Raw genomic sequence first — 21,234 nt, forward strand, 5'->3', positions numbered from 1 at the left:
TAGGCATTCCTTTTAAAATTGTATACAAAATATAATATATTATTTTAATCTTTTTCTATAAACAATTTTTGGGGCCGCAAGAAGGTTTCATTGGTTTCAAGTAGATTGAACATAACATAATATAATATCAGCATAGGTGGTGTAGGTACATTAAAGCAGGTCATTCTATGTATAAAAATAAATTTACTTCGTAGAGGTACATGGACGTAGTACTGAAAAATAAAATACATTTTAAGTAATTTTAAAATGGTAACAGCCGTGTTAATGAAAATAATAAAGACTAAGAAAACATTTTATGCTGGTAGTAATTTTATTATTTTCTTCCTTTGTAATAAAAATGAAAACTTTGAAAATAAGAAAAGTACCTAACATCTGATACTGCTGCTCAAAGGATCAAAAGATGAATGTGATTACTGATTATGCAACTTTAACATTAGTCAATAACCATAACTGGCATTAGGTACCAACACAACGAAGTACCAACATCGTATACCCACGTTTAGTATACCTTCAGTATGACACCTACATAGTACATACATATTATTATTTACATTATTTTTTCGATCAGATATTTTATTTTTCTGTACGTACCTGTAGTTATTATTAATTAAAAAAAATAGTCAATTGCACTTCAAATTTAAAATATACCTGCAATTGGTACCGATTTTAAAATAAGTTGTAAGTTTTTAAATAAAATAAACAAATTTTAACATTTTAACATTGTAACTATCCATGATATTAGTGAAACGTGATCAATTATCTGCTTTTAAAATTGTTTAGCTCCTATAACATAGTAAATGTTAAAAAAATTCTTGCAGGGTGATGCAGCACAGCCTGCACTCACCCGATATTGTATATCATATAATATTGTGCAAATATCAAAAAACGACGGAAGCGGAGAAGAAGCATTGTTCACACAGAGCCAATGTAAAATTTAAAGAAGAAAAAAATACTTTAAAAAGCGCATTGTTCAAAATATATGTCATGATAATAATATGGAACCCACCCAATAAAAAATTGAATGATTCCGGCCAGGATCGAACTGGCGACCTTCTGCGTGTAAAGCAGATGTGATAACCGCTACACCACGGAACCACGTTGTAAGAAAGTGTCGATACTATGTGTGGTAACATATTATGAGGTCAAAATGCATTTATGATTTATGTAGATCTTATAAATCGTTTGACTTTGAACACCGAATTAATCACCTAGATTAACTCGAGTAGTTGAGTGATGTAAAAAACGTGCATTTTTCGGTTCATCCCAAAAACATTTGAGTTTTTGGTAGTTCGCAAGCCTTAGATTTTTTTTGGTAATGCAAAATAAAACCAATCGAAATATTTTTATCTCGGCTAATTTTAGGAGTTTATGGTATGGCCGAAATGATCGCCATTGGTGAATTATAGACACAATATTTAATGAATAATAGGTAAGTATATTACGATCATAGGTGCCAACCAATTGACTATAAGTCTATAATTATGCGCATAAAATATCAGCTGAGCATTTAAATTTAACCTTTAGCTGGCAACCGAGCCCATCACAGGATAAAATCCCATCCCAGGACAAGATATAAGAATTACTTATAATCTAATATGATAGTTAAAGTGATATTGATATTAAATTTACATGTAGTTAAAAATGTCCAGGGGGGGCGACGGCCCCTTAGCCCACTCCCGCCTGCTGGCGAATTCGTCAGCTGGCGGTTACTTCAAAGGAAAACTTTGAAATTTAAACAAAACCGATAAAGGATTTCGATACATAATTAATAAAAACGGGATGGGCGATCTCGTGGTATACGCGGTATACAACACATACTGACACGGCGAATTTAGCGTAAAACGATGGCATGTGTCCCACACTCCCACGCGTTATATTTTAATGTATTTTATTTGTACACATAATATATCCAATGCACACCGTGCGCGTGTGTGTGTCGTGTGTGTGTCATGTGTGTGTATGTGCGTGTGTGTGTGTGTGTGTGTGTGTGTGTGTGTGTGTGTGAGAGTAAAATTTGTGGAGACCATATCGCGGGTACATGCAGTGCGGTCGATCGGACGGTAGAGCGGTGGTGGCGGTTGGCCTTTGCGGCGGCGGTGGTATTATACACACAGTGCCGTCGTCGGTCGGACAAACGCCGTTTAATTGAAAAGCCGTCCGAGCAAATAAATTCGGGTGACCCCACGTATTTTAATTAAACCCGATGACGGCCCTCGATCGTCATCGTCGCCGTCGTGGTCGCATATAGTCCTATAGCACCCGCGTGCTCGATCGGCTGCACCAGGATTGGGGGACGATGATGGGTATCTGCACACCACTGCAGGTAAATTATTTATACCATATACCGGAGTACGACAATAATACTCTCAATGATAGCAGTCGATCGACGAGAAATAAAGGCGTATACATCCATCCCCGAGGAGTACCTATATATATATATAAATATTATACCGGACAACATGCAGTCGCGAACGTTTCGAAACCGTGGCGGACCGAACTATAATATATTTTTACCCGTTCCTATACACGCATCAATCGTAATAAACTCCTTATCACTATAATGTTTTACATAGATATGTTTTTGGGCAGGTACAACTTTTGCACTAACCGAGTTTGCGAGGACGATTTTCGTAACGCTTTGCCATATAGAAACGCAAGCCGACGATAAAAACAAAACAAATTAAATTAAATTCCTTACAAAATGCGTGGCATGCCACTAGATATTTTTCCACTGAACTATACCCAAAAACATATATAATATGATTCTTTAATTTCCCCTGCAGAGGAAAACTATCTAGTACCATGGTACTTATAACACATACCCACATATTATGGCACCTACGAACGACATTGCCTTACGCCAAAATGATCATCGACGTGTCCCATATAATACGACTTATAAACTATTATGATATATAGTTGTATAATATACTTATAAGGCTGCAAACATTTGAACTGCACACGAGATTGACGACTTCAGACTTCCCATCATGTGTAGGGGTCATTATTTGTTCGGTAGATTTTACGAGGACATGGTGTAAAATAGTATAACTATTAACTACCAATTAATATGGCTCGAAAGAGAGAGGAATGAGCGTTAATTTTTATTTTATATTCTGCTTAATTATCTATTGTTTAATTAATTACCTTCAGTGCAATCCCTTGACCATCGTAATCAATGGCGATGAGGTTACTAAGGATTTAGTACTGTGGGTCAGCCGTGTGTAGCATCAACCAACTATGTACTTCACAACAACTCGGTTTGTTCCTTATTTACTTAAATATGGAATGTGGATATCAACATAATGTCATAATAAGTCATAACTATTATTTAACTCGTAAAGATACAAGATGCAAACAAAAGAAGATTTCATATACAAACACGGTTAGGTACATTATTCGTTTTTGAAATGTAATTGTTATTTTTATATAATTAATTCCAATAAATCGTTGCGTAAATGTTTGGAAATCATATTAATTATAAGTAAAATTAAATAAGACCCATTCTCACTTGGATACATTATTCCAATACTATTTTTAATTTTTAATACTACTATGATTCGAGAGAGGCCACTCGGCATGAGTACAATTATTTTTAAATATTATTCATTGACCATTGAACATATTTTTTCAAATAAAAACAGTCTAAATAATTATTGGTGCAATGTCAGAACAGTAGCCACATAATATTAAGAAAACTAGAGATATCTGCCATCCGAGTCCGTCCATGGGCGTAGTGTACCCTTACATAATATGTTGAGACCTCTAGCTTTATTTTTTTTAAGCTATTACCAACTATTTGTACGGTTCACAAAAAACAAATTCAATTCTATTATTGCCGACCATATTTCTTCAAAAATATCTCCTTCAGTTGTACAAAAATAAACTTTTGATTTATTTTAGTTTTGACTTTTGCAGGTAAACGCCCAAATCCGAAATAATGTATTGTGTTATTGCCCTGCCCGCCATCAATTACACTCAATGAATAACGAGCAATTTCCTAAACCAATTCAATCGAGATTAAAAACACACATTATTGAAACATGTCTTTAATACAATTATTTTAACTAATAGCAAGCAATGGACTGTTGACTCTGATTCTTAGCAATAATATTGATAAATTTAGATATTTAGACACCAATAATAGTAGTGTATATTATATAATATGCACTTATGTTTGTACTTAGATAGTTAGATATTGGTTTGAAAAAATATTTCGTCTTTATTGACAACGTGCGGGATGAAAAACCGTTGATTTCATTACAATTAAAATGACCCTTCGTGTCATATAACGATATTATATTGAATAACAGAAATAAAAAATAAGTTACAATGTGCGATATAATAGGTAACAACCTACAGTTATTTGTTTGATTTGAAATCACTTGATTTCTGACGTATTTTGTTGATACAATTTTTGTGAATGCGTATATATCTAGGACTCTAGGTACCTATATATATCGCTGTCGGTTGAAACATAAAAAAAGGGTACCTATATGTATAAACAATTTGACCGTCCTTTAAGGTTTGGTATTGTCGTTTTTACCTTTTATACCTTTTGTACGATTATCCACGAACACATACATTGTACGTATCAAATGTCCGAATTGATTTTAACGTCAAACACCGGATTATACATAGTATTATTATAATTAAAACGTACTGCCTAATTAAAATATGTTCTTTTCCTATGATGTAGCATAATATTATAATATATTATAAAAATAACTATATGAACTCTAAATACATATCTAAAAAAACGTTTAATGCGCGTATTAAAAACTGTGACTAAAGTTGTTTATCTTTTGTATGTATTAATATTATAAAATTCAAACACAAAGCTTAGCATTAATCGTTTTACTTGCAGTGCGATATTCTTGTCAATCTTAAAACGCATTACATACAGTATACAATATCTATAGTGTTTATGCCCACGACGGCTTTCCAGTATTGTGTTGAAAATTTGAAATATATTTTCTGATAGAAGTATTTGTTTTGCTTAAAACAAAGTGTTTTGTTAAATCTGAATCAATAATGTTTTTTCCTATTCAACTCCAGTTCGAACAAAGAAAAAGTAAGTTATATAATATACTCTGAGTCCAAATCATCATAACAGAAATGTTCAATATTTACTTTATACCATTTAAACCATAATCATACGATATTAACTCGTAATGAGTAGGTTGCATGTAGGCTGCAGTAGGTCGATATGCATTTACATCTTTCTTTCTTTCTGAAATGCTTGATACGATGCTTTCCAAGATACAGATTATGTGTTTCAAGTCACAGCACACATGTACTATAATATGCTAAAAATGAACTTTTTGGGAGGAATATTTTTCATTTTTCGAAGTTTTTGAAGTTCAAGTGCATTTTTAACCTTTTTTAGGGTATTATTTTTTGCATAGGTCATTTCTAGTTATATTTAAAAAAATATATAAGTATAATATATAAATGCACATATTGCACTAACACCACATATTAAGGTAATCTAGTTTTAAATAAAACGTTTCACAAATCTATCTTGATGTCTGAAGAAATAACGGGGTCAATACACCGAAGAATTTTTTTAGGACAATTTTGAGTTGCAGGTCGTAAATTAATTTTTTTAAAGGACATTTATACACGTACAGCCCCATCATGGGGCCTCCATACATTAATATTATTGTATTCTGTAGATATAGGCATATAGGTGCAAAGCAATATTATGAGCTGAGAAGTAAGAACAAACTGTACAGCATGATCCAAAAGTCTAAATAAAACAATTATTCTTCCTGAAATAAATTTAATTGAAATCGTTTAAAATACATATTTTGCAACATTTCACAACTCTGCAACCACGAAGCGAGTTTAGCCTGCAATCTGTTAATTTAACGATTTTATTATTTTTTTGTCCATTAGTCCTGGTGACTAGAGTAGAGTCAATATGGTTCCACGTTAAACATTAAAATTAATGTAGTCTGCAGGCTTCTGACATAAGAGCGATAAGTATGCGATTCCCTGTGAATGGTAAATGATAATTTCCAGTCAAAAGTTCAAAGCTTTCATTAAACGTCTATTAAATATATTTACAAATTACACGGTCTTATAATCCGTATATTCATTTTAAAATGATAAAATTTGAATTGTGAAAACTAATAACAATATTATACAGGAAGTGCGAGTTGGACAAAATTATTCGGTGGACATAATATTTATTATTTTTTAATTTTTTTTTTCTGTAACTTTTTAATAAACTATTACAGCTCGACAAAAAAATAAGGACATAATATTAGTATAATATATAAATGATGTATGTATATATTTGCATTACGTATTTTATGATGCAATATAAGTACAAATAAGCGTTCTGGGAGAATTGTTTGAGGTTAGAAATTGTTATGAATAATTTTATACAATAGTAATTATTTTTAATGTTTATCCTTTGGAATTGTATTCATACCGACATTGCATTTGCGTTTTCTGAGAACGAATTTCTTATTACCCGCGTGTGCGTGGTGTAGGTAGGTATATGATATTATGATTTTAAACGAACGAATTCAAAATATCAACCAAAGTTAAAATTACAATTTCGTAAAATATATACTATTATACGTAAACCCACCTATGTATAATAATATACGATATTATTATGTTCATAAAGTCAACAGTAATTAAAAAAAATGCGCGTGTTAAATATTATTATAGATATGTTAATTTGGAAAACACGGAATAATAGAACCCACAGTTATTGTCGGTGTGTTTAAGTCTCATATAAGCTTAAAAACTTTTTAAGTATGCATTATGCGTCAAAACAAGCCCGTAAAAGTTTTACACGTTTTGAATTTCAATACTGCCGCAGATACATAATACCGCCGTCGTTAATTCCAGCGGGCTTAAACAATTATTTCTGAGCCCCGGGTCATGTATGCTGCTTTTGGTTTTCGACTTTCGTCGAGTGTATGTACAATGATATACACGAAACTAAACTTTTCAATGGTCACTATTAATGGCATTTAATTCCTATCCGTTTGCGACTGTACCTATATTATAATATGTATAGATTTCGAGTTTAAACGCGTGAATCATATTATTATGTATTATTATCACATTATCATTATAATATTATTATAAAGGCATTAGCTCGGAGTACAGGGTGATTATTTTAACATGCTCGGCCTATATTATAATGTTTGAGCTTAAATTATGCATGACGTATTCAAATTCTGACTTTAGAATTATTTAATTCATTTGAAGACCATATTTTCGAATACTTGAGGTTTTTTGTCTGATAAAACATTATGAGCATAGAATATTCTTTATAAAATGCTATGACTTAACGTCGAGAAAACTACTTATATTGGCTTTTGTATACGGACGCGAAATATAGCACGATCGTATTATAAACCCATAAATTATAATAAATTTATACAATCTAAACTTTAATATTCTAATTATTGTTACCTTTTTAGGACCGGTAGGTCTAATAAATTCTTGTTCTAAATTAAATTATCTTTAAATTATAATTGACTTTGTCATCCAATTTCTATTAATCTTGATTTAAAACGCTCCTCAAGTATTAATTCATTAATTAATTACAGTGATTGCCTATATATAGATATATGAGTATAGAGTTTATAACAAACTGTTGTAAATAGGATTATTAATATGGGTTAGCTTATAAAATCTCTAAAACGTGTAGCAGTTAAAAAAATTAATTGATAATTTTTAATTTCAAATAAAATAATTGTACTTCTAGATATATACATATATTTTCTTAACATGACATAATAATAACCAAATACTGAAATTACTAATTAGAGTATAAAACATCATATAAATGATTAGTAATAATGATAACTTATTTTAAAATATGTTAAGATAAATAAAAATAAAATTGTTTGAATAAATTTAACATTTCTCGTTAAAAATGTCTATTAAATATAAAATCATAAAGATATTGGTAACTTACATCGAGAATAATATATTTATTTGTCACACCATATTTATTCAACCGTTATAAGCTGGTACAAGAGCACTATAAATGTGCAAAAAGAAAACCAAAGTATTGTTAAAACTTAACTTATATATATTATAATTCATTGGAGATGGCGATAGAGTACTTTTTTTTGAAATCGGAAACAAAAGATTAAAATTAAATATTTCAAAAGTTTTAATTTTATCAAAGTAGATACTTAAACTCGTTGTGGTTTTCTAGTGTATGCGTAAATGGCATAGGTATATACATAAACAATGGACATTTCACCAACGACAATACTGCAATATTATTGTTTTGAGAAAAGTAGGTCTTATATATATTTTCTTTTGTTTATTCGAACGCATTTTAAGAGGAGAATTGAAAACACTTTGCAGTTTTACGAAAAAAAAGAAACAATCCAGAGGCAGATAAAACTGTTAAGTCCGACGACAGGTACCTATATATTTATACGGTAAATAAGACATCAGCTGTATATATAGCTGCCGGACCGGAGGTAAAAAATAATACCCTTCAAATGCTCAGGTTCCGAGCTCATTTACATTTGGGTCTTGACGGGACTGCACACACGTGGCAACGAATTGGATTTTGAAAGTTTTGGCCTTTGTCAAACGGTCGTAATAAACACAAGCTTATGGACATGAATACATAAACAGTGGCGGTGACAGAACGGTGAATCAATGACGCACATACAATGATTTTTATTTTAGGTTTTGTTTTTTAACTCGTCCTCTCGTCCCGTCGATTTTGATATTAAAATAATATTAGAAGACGGAACATTAAGCCTATAAGCATATTTATTAATTAAATGATTTAAGCCAGCCGGAGAGGGGGAGGGGCAAAGGATGAAATTATTGGTCAGGGCTGAAAATGCATTTGTGGGTGCAAACACTGTTGAGGTAGATAGGTACTTAAAAAACTAAAATGAATTAGGAACAAAATCATCAAAAAACAATCCAAAAAAATGTTTTTGACTTCAATGGCTACATAAATACATTATAAGTAGCATGCTACTAGACATCTTTCCTCTACAAAGACAATTGAGGAATCATAGATATGTTTTTGGGGACAGTGGTGTAGTGGAAAAATATGTATAATAGGTGACACAATTTTCGTTAGAAATGTTATTTTACTAATTTTTTATTTGATGGTTGATTTGTGTTGCTCGCTATGGCAATTAATAAAGCGTTACGAAAATCGGTGGCCGGTGAGAAATAAAAACTTGTATCCAACCCATGTCTATTTAAAAAAAATTGTAACAGTATCATTTTTATTTCTTAGTAATGAAGAATAATCCTTGATGAAATCCTGCGTTGACGGATAATCATTAAATACTATTATGGCGCATTATCGTCTCTCCGTATTATTTGTGTAAAGTTGTAGGTACATAGAGCAGCTTTTCTAGATCCGCAGTGTTATATTATATTATTATTGTGACAGACAGCCGTAGTGGTATATAATTGGATAGGGTGAAAATCCAGTGGATTCAAATTACAAAAATTCCTATAAAAACTATTTTGGACGTTTTAATCTTGAAATAACGCTGTATAACGATGCACGATATTATGCACAAACTAAAATCTTTTACAATAAAACTCAAATCGTTTCTAACATAATAAATAATGAAATAGAGTAGCACTGATGGAGATGGACAATGTTATAAGTAACTATTAAAGTATGTGCGTACATGTACAATGTGCACATGGCTTTTTTTCATAACAATATAATTCAGTGATCTAGTTTTAAAACCCTGCAAAACGATATACTATTTGATAACAACGACAATGGATAAGAAAAAAAGGATTTACTAATAACCAAATATTATAAAACTAAACTTATAAATAATAATTAATATTAATTTGTCCAAAGGATTAACGATTTGATGTTGCCATACCGTTCCAAAAGTGCTGTGCCCGCGACCGGTTTACCGCCTGAAGGTACTGTAGTAAAAACTGTAGGTACGATTCGCTCCCAAATGATCAAATATTCTCGGAATGAGTGGGTAAAGTATATATCGTGTAAAATGTGTTCTGATGATTCTAGCGCCAGACTTTTGAGCTCACCTGGAAGATGGTTATTGGAATTTATTCTATCATTCTATGCCTAGAATCCGGAGATTACAACTGCAGAGTTCTTGTAAAGCTCAATATTACTGAATATACATTCCTTTTTCTTTTTTCGAGACCTATCCATAAATACGTTAGGTTCAAATAAAGCTTATTTCTTTGACAGATCAAATTGTATTCGTAATTTGCTGTTTAATATTTTAGATAATATAGTGTGATGTAGGTTTCATAAAATATTAATTAATTAAAAACTCATAATTTGCAGATAATCAGATAATCAGATAATAATTTTATTCATTTAGATAATATAGAAAGATACTGTGAATTTATTTTATCTGGATAAGATAAAATTATAAATATTTTCATTTGGATAACGCACGACATTGGCCAATGCAAAACAATCTAACATCAACAAAATTCAAATATTCCAAAAATGTACACTAAGAAAATAAATAAATGTATCATCCTATACGTCTCTAACAACGCAATACATTCGGATCTCATGATGAAATCCGTTCAAGTAGGAGCAAAACTATTTTACAAATGATTCCATGACAGATTAACCACTCACTCCAACCCACTTATATCAAATCTAGCAGTCCCTAAGATTCTCGGTAATCCCCCAAGACGTCTTAAACGCTAATTGTGTCATGACCTGTTGGATAAAGTAACGATAATATATTATTATATTTGTATAGAGTGTCTATATTCTTCCGTAAAATTCTCTATATATTAGCTATAGCAAATCATTTAATTATTATTTATAATTTATATAACTTCTGGGTTCCATGGTAAAAAAATATCGATATAAAATTAAACATAATATTATGACTCAATCACTATAGAATATTATAAATATAAATAAACAAAACATAATTTAATATTCATTTTTATAGAGAAACTGGTTGGTTTTTGTGGATTATTTTCAAGTCGATTTTTTTCCGTGTCAAATTTTCACGTACTATAGATTCTTTTACTGTGGCTTTTTTTCTGGACTCAAAATTAACACCGTAACTTTTTTTTATCGTACCCCGACGTAGCACCAATTTTAAATATTATTTTCTGAGAACCGATTTATGTATAAGTGATACCTTTAGAACGAACGGTTCGGAGTGACAAACGAGTTTTTCGTTTAAGCTCCTGCGGCATTAATTAAACAATGTTAAACAAATAGTTTTTCAGGACCGCTGTGGTTTCCATGTTCCCTCTCGGTTTAGATTCATTGCCATACTATATATAGCTTCTCACCGCGGTAAATTCATGAAAACAACATTGCGGTCGGTTTTCAACAGCACCTGCAGGTTGTTGACTTTCAACAGACAATAATATATTTCAGTCTTTTTTGTCGATTAATCGAATTTCAATGGAATAATAAAATTGTAATATATTTCCAGAGAAAATACATAATAATATTATAAAATATTGTTAAGGCACATCTGACTTGTCGGTACAAACTCGTTGTACACGACGTGTATTCGACAATTGAAATATTAAGTACCTACTTGTCATCTTAGTGTTACTATTTATAGTTTACCATTATATTATATTTTATCGATGGAATTAGAATGAACAATCTACATAATATTGCCGGCGAGGAATCAGATAAAATGTGTTACTCCTGCATTGTATGAACCCGCACCGCACGATCGTCCCTCGAGAATTCACTAATTTAGAGTGCCGAAACAATGACAAAATAGGTACCTACTATTAAGTTCTATATACTCGCAGCTTTATACTACATAACTTGAAGAACTCCTGAGGGATTTTATCTATATATGTATTATTATTATTATTATTACCTATATTAATACTGCAGATATTGCATATCGAATGTTATGCATGTAAATACCTATATCATTTTAATTTCAATGAAAATTCATCTTAATTACATACAACTATTTGATAACTCGATATTTATACAATTATACATATCAGATTTAAACGATAATACGTACATAAACATAATGCGAACTTTCAATAATTCGAGATGAACTGGTTATATTTTGTTTAGTGGCGAAACGTAGTACAATATGTATTAAATTTCAGTATTAATTACCTACCCAATATATCGGTCAGTACTTTTTATATTTTTATTTTATGTAAGCAAGAACTTCATTTACCCGGTATACCTAGGTACATAATTTCCACTGTTATTTTTTGCAACATTTATATGAAAAGTGTTGAAAATCGTCTATTTTGTTAATCATTGGTACATTAGCTTCGTAACGTTTGCCATTTGCTAATAGCTACACAAAAACTAAGATTCGCTTACATCGACAACCTCGTCGCATCTCGCATTATACCTAAATGTTTTTGCATTGATATTTGATGGCAAAACATCTTATTCCGATCCAATCACGTGGTAAACATGTACCTCTAGGTGGTGTAATTTCCTTTGTTTGGCGGTGTTAGAGAGCGACAATTTGTTCTAGTAAGACTTGTAAACGAAATAATCGTCTCGGGTATACAGGTTGATTCACCAAGCATGTTCACACATAATTTATCCTTTGATAACGAATTTATTCAAAATCTAATTTTTGAAATGTTTTATACTTGAGAACCATATTTTCAATTATTTAATGTTTTATACCATTTAAGGATCGTCCTGTAGCAATACAAACTTATTATTTTTCAAATGAGAACTGCACTTTTTAACCGAAATTAGCTGTTTATAATATAGTATCATCTTATAATATTTTTGAAATTCAAACGATTATTTTCTGAGTTATTAAACTTTAAATACTATAAGGATAAAACGCATTGGACTACATGATACTATAAACCTATTAAAAATTAAAGTACCTAACAAATTTACATTTATTCAAATGTTATAATTTGTAAAATTGTCAGAAAATAACTTATTCGGCGACTAAATATTTTATTTATTTTATGCTATGTAGCCATACAAGACCTTTTTCAAGGATTACTAGTACCTATATAATAAAAAATTGAACAGTGAACTCAGAATCTGGTAGAATTTAGCAGAATTTCAGAAAGAATCAAAAGAATCGTTTGGTTAACAAAATATATCAACGACAACAGTGGATGGTCTTCATATAAATCATTAAATTGTATAAGACATCTATAAGTACCTATTTTAAAATACTATGGTCTTCAAGTGTACTTAAAAATCACAATAATCAGAGATAGAATTATTGCATTATTAAAGGACAAAAGGGGGATGAACATGGTCGGTGAATCAGTTTGTAAGTTATAATAATAGAAGATCAGTTGCTCCCTATCAAGAGGGTATTTTTTGTTTTCGTGCACGAAGCGAACAAAAATCGAAACTCTCGTACGACGATGGTATCCTGTCAGTTCGCGTATACATTCTTGCCTATCGGACGGGGTTGTGGTGACGTGTAATAAATGCCCGGCGATTTGTTCCGTTCGTCAGCGGGACGGTTTCTAACTACGGAAAATAAAATATAAATAATAAGTCTTACCTTTACGGTGGTACTCAAATGAAAATATATTAATGGCATTAACGTAACGACCGCCGCGCGTCTTCGGTACTACTACGCTTCTCATCGCTGCAGTGTTTTGCAACAGCGATTACTCAAAATTTAAACAAATCATCACTGCCGGACCCGTTTCCGCAGCGGTGACAATATTATATCATGCTATATATTATGTTTGCGGAAACTGGCGATTTTTCATTCCGTTTAGAGGAAGAAGAAAAAAAATACCATACTTAATAATAATGATGATAGGTATAATTGGTATAAGAACTATCGTCGGATATCATATAAAAATCGTATTTAATGATGATACAAATTCACAATAATTTTCGTAACACGAGTTCCTGATCATCGCGGTCGGTGGCGAGACGTGTAATAAATAATGCACCGGAATTTGTTATTTCGTTCGTTCGCCCAACGGTTTCTACTATATAAACAAAATAATACGTTTTACCTTTTTTTCCGTTAGATACTCAAAATGAAAAATATATATTAATAATATTATTATTAACATAACGGCGTGGTGGTCTCAACTCGGGGTTTTTTTGTTTAACAAACGGTGATTACTCAAAATTTAAACAAATCGTCGCACTCGCCTCTCCACGGCATCAATTAAATGTTATTTGCGCATAAATTGGAGATTTTTTATTTTATGTGGAAAAAAATATCTAATTATAATAATATTAATATACCGTCGCCAGAGTTGCAACACAATACGTTACCGATCCACCACCGCCATCATTAAATACAATTTACAAGCAACTTTTGTCACCATATTGTAATTGTTATTTGTCAATTCGCCGTTTATGTATATATTTATTTAGTTAATTTACCCATTCAAAAAACGAAATTCCTATTTATGGGACTTCTTGCAGGATAATCTGGTCCGAAATAATAGTATTTATATTGGCTAAAAAGTATAATTACTTGAAAATACAACATATTTTGTATAATTATAACAAATTATATCTACCCAAATATATCACTTAAACATAACAAAAGAAAATATCATATAATATTCTATCCTGCATTTGACATACAACAATTCATGATGCCAACTTACGATCAATTATATGGGCCTAAGCAATACATCATACATGCAAATTGTATAGTTTTATTTTTCTCATTTGTAAAATGCTTTAAATGTAATTTAAAAGTTTAAGTTTGTAAATTACCATTACAAGTGTATAAGGAATAATAAATTCGACTCTTAAATGTAACTGTATATAATATTGGATTTTTCGTTCAGTTAACATTGATTTTGTATTAGTCTCTACACAAAATGTTAATTTAAAAACATACCATAAAATATTTACTATTTTCGTATAAATATAGATCTTGTGATAAAAATAGCTGTTTAAAATTACCCTTTTTCCCGGTTTCGCTGTGTACTTGCCTTTTATTAAAAAGGTGAGGAAAAAAGATTGGGTGAAAAATGTATTTTATAAAATATGTTTATTATCATATTGATTATCATAAAATTATTCAATAGCTTTTAATAAAATATACCATTGTATTACTAAAATATTATCTACTTATGCACATTATTTAACATTTCTAGTTTGTTTATTATAGTATTATCGCAAAAAGAGTTTTGGTGAAAAATGTTTAGCGTCACATCCTTTTGAACTCATCATATATAAAAAAAATTTTAAAAACTCGAATGTTTTAACATGACAATTGAATGAGACGAAATACATCGTTTATACGACTCGATTTTTTCGATCTCCTAAAGAGTAAATAGATACAAAATATTATATTCACATTAATAAATATTATGATATGCACTGCAGACAAAAAATAAGTGGTCATAATAATAAATTGTACACTTCTACTGCAGAATTATGTTATTTATATACGTATAAACGTGATAGGTGACTCGGTGAATTGTCATACTTTATATTGATATATATTTATAAAATATTATATTACAGATTATATTATATTATTTTATTTTAATCTGTGATTATATTTTTATGGAATAAATACCGTTATAATACTCGTGTGTGTCCACTTCTCGGCGGTCGATATTATGTTGATGTCTGTTTGTTAAGTGTTTGGATCTCGAGTCGTATACCTTATAATAACAATATGGATGGTGTAAGTATATAATAGGTGGCCATAATATATTTTATGGGTAGGTCCATCCTATCTAGGTTCAACCTATCTGCAACAAATGAACGAAAAACGTGTTCATAATAATTTAATAATTTAAATAGGTGGGTACGGTATCTAATGAACGATTATAGAATGTCTAACTCTTGTTTTTTCCCCTTTTCAATTTAGACGAAATTATCAATACCAGATACCTAGTTAGTACCTAAGTACTTGTGCAATGTGTATAGATAATATTTTGCTAAATGTGACGAAATACCCCGGTTCTACTATGCTATGACAAAAATTAATTTTTAATAATATTGGTATCGAATAGGAACGCATTCCAAAAACTACGTTTTGAGATTGTTGACACGCTGTCATCTTCTACAACGATATTATAATATATGTATATATCTGCAGCCGACGGAGATGACAAAGCAATACAGCTTTTGTCGAAATAAACTCGAGTTCGATAATTAAAATCAAATTTCCTATTGCCGATCGGGTTGTTTTTATTATAATAATTGAAATAACCGACGAGATAGACTGCAATTGTGATCGCAATTATAATACTTGACATTTGCAGAGATCGACAGACATATAAAACAAAGCAAATTATTCTTCGTAATATATAATATATATATGTATACGTATTGGTGTATTAAAACAGTTCGATGAACATTTTCCATTTTCAAATATTTTACTTCAATGATGACTAATATTATAAACTTTATTTCTGCGGGCAGTCGATAATAATATATACATATATATAGCTGTATATATTTCAACTAAAGGACTAATTTATCTCTAATAGATTTATTTTTCGTAGTATTATAATATTATGTTATCGATCGTACGTACTATTATAATATAATATCGTAATATTAATATTTTACCCACGTCAATCGCAATCGTTTTCGTAACAAATATTATTTCGTGGAACAACACGTGAAACTGCCTATATTATATAAATATAATATTATTGTAATATTATGTAATAGTATAATTAGTTTGAATATTACATGTACTCTGATTTCTGAGAAGGTGTGTATAGTCTATATTGATGGGGGGTGTAAAATCATTAAAAAAAACCATCGTTGCACTTGCAGCTTGTTTAATGTATAATATGCAATATAACATATATTTAATATACAATATGTGTCCTTTGGGGAAGTGGCCAACCGAGCTTAGATGAAGCATGTACTCACAAAGAGGTAACATTTATAAAAACGACATTTTTAAGGTATTCAAAGTATTATTCTGCAGAATAATAAAAGAAAAATATAAACTGCAGTGAGTACTTGGAATTATACGCGATTTCTTTTCAAAAATACTAATTTTCAACATTTTTTAAACTTTTTTTAATTTAATAAAAATAATTTATACATTACAGGTTTTTTCTGGTCATTGTGCAATGTTAGTAGATAAAACAATGAAATAGCTTAAAAATTTAAAAAAAATTACAGTAAGAAGTTAAAAAGTCTTGAAGATACCTACTGAACAGTAAATATGCAGTAAATTAGGTTTGTTAACCAATAAAATAAAAAAGTTATAAAAAGACCCCACCCCCATTAAGAGGTTTTTTTCATAACCTAAGGTAAACTATGACGTCAGCTGGTCACTTCTCCGAGTGTTCTTCAAGTACTATGTGTATAAATGTTTGTGTGGGAGTTCAATACCTGTCTTATAAGTTATAACAATAATATATTTTTTTGTTATTGGTCTTGAGCCCGGCAACTATGACCATTAGCTATTGTAGGGATTACGGTTTTTGTTGGGTTGGTACGGTTGGTTTGGCAACTCTTGTATGTGTGGCAAGGTTTTTACCACTATAAGAACCCGGGTGGTCACCCATCCGGGAACTAGTGGAAGCGGAAGGTTCGTAGGTACTCTCAATCACGTTGCGTGACCGCGATTGTAACCGCACCACGCCAAGCCACAATAATAATACTATAATATTACTCATTGTTCATATTATTCTGGACAAAACTGGTAGATTTTCGAAAACCCATCAAACTCCGAGGCATATCATGGTAAATGTTAAAAATGTTGTGCAACAGCGGAAGTAATTATCATTTAGCCGGCCGCTGCAACAGCTGTAGCTGATTAACGAATTCGGCGTGCGTGCGAGGAATTTTAAGATGCAAGTACTAATTTTTAAACAGTTAACACGTGGAGCTGTTGAACTTTATTCGCATATCTTATATTATTATATAGGTATATAGTACACACTGGTATATGACCGTTTTTCTGTTTGGGATACGATGTTAAATGTATAATCGGCGCCGCTGGCGTGGCGCGGCGAAATCGCAGGCGCTCAAAACACACCGGAAAATCGACTCCACTCGAATGCATAAATGTGGAATCCACCGACACGTTTCCCCGCACATACAATACCTACATATATGTATCTGCGCAAACTATCGTAAAATAATAACCGTTTCGTGTCGGCACATACGTATTATAGAGCCCCATCACGATTATTTATTCTTTATTAGGTGCTTATTATATAGATATATATTATTATTATCGGTGTAATATGGGTATGTACAATAAAATGTATAAGATGTAGGTATTTTTCAGAGGAAAAATAAATGAGTATCGTATACACATGTTATACGTGCTCCGTGTTAATTTAATAGCTGTGAATAATAAATAATAGCGATATATTATTATGAGTGTCCGGAAGATGTGCAAATATATATTATTATTATTATTATCATCATTGGTTTTTAACTTCCATCGTGTAGATAGGTCTGAGTTGTTTGACTTGATCTTAGGCATCAGCAAAAATTGTTATAAACTATAATAATATTAGGTGTCAATTACAGTAATAATAAATAATTCACGTATTATCTAAATTGGTTTGTTTAGATTTGTAACGTTGCAAGTGATTAATAATTCTGCAGATTCCACAACATCTTTATTCAATAAGAATGAAAAAATTGTATTATGATAAATTGTTCAAAACCCTTAGGGTAGTATTAAATAGCTTTATTAAACTATAATTCTGAGTCAATTCTTACCAAAATGTTGAACGCGAAACCGCGGTGGTCGAAGAGAATGCAGATATTTTTAGGCGAATAGAAGAAACTACTTTATCATACCCAGTCGAAGAGAGAAGAGTCGTTTTTGGGCAAAAGGATTTGCGCCCGTTTTAGAAAATGTATTATTTTATTGGTTCATCCAAACTGAGGTCGCTGCGGGATTTCATATAGTTGCTTGTATATGTTGCTATTTTCTTTCCTTTTGCGTATTGCCTGGAAACATTCTGTTGTAATAGTGTAATATTCTGTATAATAAATGTTTGATTGGTACTTGGGTTAAGCACATAGGACATGTATAACCTTATATTAAGCCATACACATTGCCACGGATAAGTATACTGTTTAGTACCCATGCCCAATTCTGATAATCTCTTTAGACCATTTGTGAATTTTTCTTTTGATTTTTGATTCTGTTTTTACCGATATTTGTCATAATCGACTAGGTGTTGTATTGATTTGATTTTTCGTATCCGGGATATATAGTTATGGATTCGTTTAGAGCTTATAGAACTTTCAGCCAACGTTCGTTTTTTAAACCAACAAAATATAATATGTAGGTATAATACATACCTATCTACTGCCTAGATATAAAGTTAAAATGTATAATTTGTATTTATTAGTATATCTGGTTCTCCTTAACATATATGGTAAACTCGTATTTTATACGAAAAAATATGCGCGTATCACTGCGCAGCATAGCTGCAGTACCTATTTTGAAATTCAAACACGCACTTGTTTTGTTAATATTCATTAACACTTACATATTATTTTAATCGTGACAAATTTATTATCGGTCATCACTGCAGTTTAGTGTTGATTAAAATATAATAAACATTCGCGAAGAAAATATTATTGATTTGACGACCGTATTTTCGGACTTTATTACTGCTCATTAGTGTTAGTTTATTACCATAATAATATAAAATGAAATCCACAAATTTTATGGACGCCCAAGCTGCAACAACAATATTATTATATTTATGCACGGAATTCGCTTTAATTCGTGTGGTTAACACGTCTCGTCAAGTATAAACGTGTATGCGCAATCTTATTTTTACAGATCACCTGCGCTCGGTACACGATATACATCTACGCGTATATATTTATTATTTACAGCCTCTAGCGTTATTAAGTGTTTTATTCAAATACCCATTTTTCGATCGTCTTACATATTATTCATAATAATATTGCCGTTATGTACGTGTACCTACGTTATTGTGTAGTATGGCCTATAGGTTATTGTCGATGTATCGGAGTTTGCTCCGAAATCGACTGTATTCTTAACGTATCCGCATTCCGATTATGCATCACGAAATAAATAATTAATAAACATCGAGTAAATTGTTATTTTGCTCAGCCATATGCGGCAGTTGTACGATATAATACTATGTCTACCGGTTTATTATTTTCATAGTTCAAACATTTTCTTCTTATAAAATATTATTTTGAACGAAATGTTGAAAGGGATTCGGTTAATAATCCATCTATCAGTGTAGGCAGGTACATGTGAGACTTAAATTAATATTTTTGTAACATGATAGTTGGTACTAGAACAAGTCTGAACAACTATTAATATATAGGTATCCGTAATCGTCATGCAGTTTTTTGTAAACTGTAGATAATTTAGGGATACGCTACATGCGACCAAACCAACTCGCCCACCCAGGTTAGATCGTTTATATGTAGAGCGGTGAAATGATACGTAAATAAAACATTACACGTCCTGGTAACTTCTTGAAATAATATCAAATTAACTTTTGAACAATAATTATGAGCATTGAGCGTGTACATATTATTATTTGGGCGACACAAATAGACAATATGATGACACCGATAGAGAATAACCTCATATACCAGATGCCTTTAGGTTAGAGTCAATGTTAGCCAATTTATTAATTACCTTAGGTAAATGCGTCCTTTTCTCGAAAATAAATTCATTGCGCACCATTGGAGCGGGAAATACCTGCCACTCATTTCTCTGCGGGGTACCGTAATATTTGCAAAATGAAATAGGTGCCTATAGGATGCAAAAAAAAAACGTGTTCACGGTTAACTGTTAAGAGAATCATCGTCCTGTGCGGCTGTGCTCGTGTAAAATATCGTCGTCGCAAACACCGCTCTCGCAATAATTATAATATCAACCTGCTGCTGCAACAATTATCCCGCGACCGCGACCGTCGATTATTGTTTAACTCTGCACGAAATAAAAAAGTACATAAAATATTTCAGTTGCCGTTATAGTATAATAAACGGTAGGTATCCATAATATTATAAACACCCTTACGCGAGAACATCACGCCGTCTAATAATTTTAGTATGCCTATTATTGATCTCGTAAACCGCACCATAACGCATCTCGTCCTCGCGCCGCCGTAATTATTATAATGATGATTATCGCTTATTTGTAGTCGAGTTTTTTTTTTTAGTTGTTACTAGACTTGAACGAATAAATAATGATAAAAAATAAAAAATCGTATAATAGTCAGTTGCAGTCACATCCTCCGCGAGTGGGGGTATACGCTTCGCGATATATGAGAAAAAATACAGACGAGAGGAAATATATAATATCTAAAAAAAAACATAAAAAA

The 21,234-nt window shown here is 31.2% G+C and overlaps 1 protein-coding gene and 1 non-coding gene across 2 annotated transcripts in view; one reads left to right on the forward strand and one right to left on the reverse strand.

Annotated features, from left to right (window-relative positions):
* LOC111036291 (alpha-mannosidase 2) overlaps positions 1-21,234 on the forward strand; it is a 147,387-nt gene that overhangs the window by 100,123 nt on the left and 26,030 nt on the right. The window lies entirely within an intron of this gene.
* Positions 1,023-1,095, reverse strand: Trnav-uac. The gene has a single exon. It is a non-coding gene; the product is annotated as a tRNA-Val (tRNA).

The sequence above is a fragment of the Myzus persicae genome, unplaced genomic scaffold (genome assembly GCF_001856785.1).
Source record: "Myzus persicae strain clone G006 unplaced genomic scaffold, MPER_G0061.0, whole genome shotgun sequence".
NCBI classification, from domain to species: domain Eukaryota; kingdom Metazoa; phylum Arthropoda; class Insecta; order Hemiptera; family Aphididae; genus Myzus; species Myzus persicae.